Raw genomic sequence first — 854 nt, 5'->3', positions numbered from 1 at the left:
TTGGCTGTTGCGCCTGCCGTTATCGCGAGGTGAGGGGGCCTGTATGTTGATGGTGTAAATACCTCTCTTCGTGTGTTGCTTCGTCTCCTGTTCTCTCCTGCCCTCCTCGGTGTAAATACTCCAGGACTCGCAGCTCTCTGTAGCTTGTCTGTACCCTTGTAAGTTATGAAACTGGTGGGACTGCATGGGAATTATTTTTTGGATCAATGTCATAGCCCATCCCCACACCAGAGTTTTATAAGATTTTTTTGTACAGTCTTTGTGAAAAATAAATATGAAGTGAATAAACGACCTGGTCTGGGTTTGGCCCGGCAGCAGCCCCTCTCTGGAGCTGTGCTGCTGGTTGGTTGTGCTCCTGATGTGCAGCAGCCGTGTGCTGTGCCCCGAGAGGGCAGGAAGGCTGCATCCTCTTGTGGGGTGAAAGGTACTTTGTGGTCCAGAAAAGTTCGGTAATGAAGCCAGCTCTGTGTGCCTGCACCGCTCATCCTGAGCTCGGATGCCTTTGAGCTTGCACTGGGTATGAGGTGCTTTTGTCCCTCTGAGGGCTGCAGCTGCATTCTGGTGTGGGAGGCAGCAAAACAGGCTGGTCCGTTCATCGTGCGCTGCGGTTGGTGTGGAGGTAGGAAATAGAAAAGGGAGGAGAGTGGGTACTTCAGGATCCCTGTTCTCTTTACTAGAGAAACCTTTTGTGCCCTGGAGGGGGGGATGGCTGGGGGAAACAGGTGTCTGGGTGTCAAAGTCTCCCCCACAGTGTCTGTCTGTGCCTTCTAGGCTCTTACTAGCAAGGCTGGGGCCTTGACTTGGACTTCACAGAATCACAGAATGGTTTGGGTTAGGAAGGGACGTTAAAGATC

At 52.1% G+C, this 854-nt stretch overlaps 1 protein-coding gene across 1 annotated transcript in view; it reads left to right on the top strand.

Moving 5' to 3' along the window:
• Positions 1–284, top strand: part of CLK2 (CDC-like kinase 2) — a 4710-nt gene extending 4426 nt beyond the window's left edge. Inside the window, exon 10 of the mRNA XM_009876035.1 lies at positions 1–284. This exon is cut by the window's left edge and continues 371 nt beyond it. The gene's annotated coding sequence lies outside the window, so the exon portion shown is untranslated.
• Positions 285–854: the final 570 nt, after the last annotated feature.

This window comes from Apaloderma vittatum, unplaced genomic scaffold (assembly GCF_000703405.1).
Source record: "Apaloderma vittatum isolate BGI_N311 unplaced genomic scaffold, ASM70340v1 scaffold30310, whole genome shotgun sequence".
Taxonomy (NCBI): domain Eukaryota; kingdom Metazoa; phylum Chordata; class Aves; order Trogoniformes; family Trogonidae; genus Apaloderma; species Apaloderma vittatum.
The sequence above is the reverse complement of the archived record's forward strand: the minus strand, read 5'-3'. Positions and strand labels throughout refer to the sequence as shown.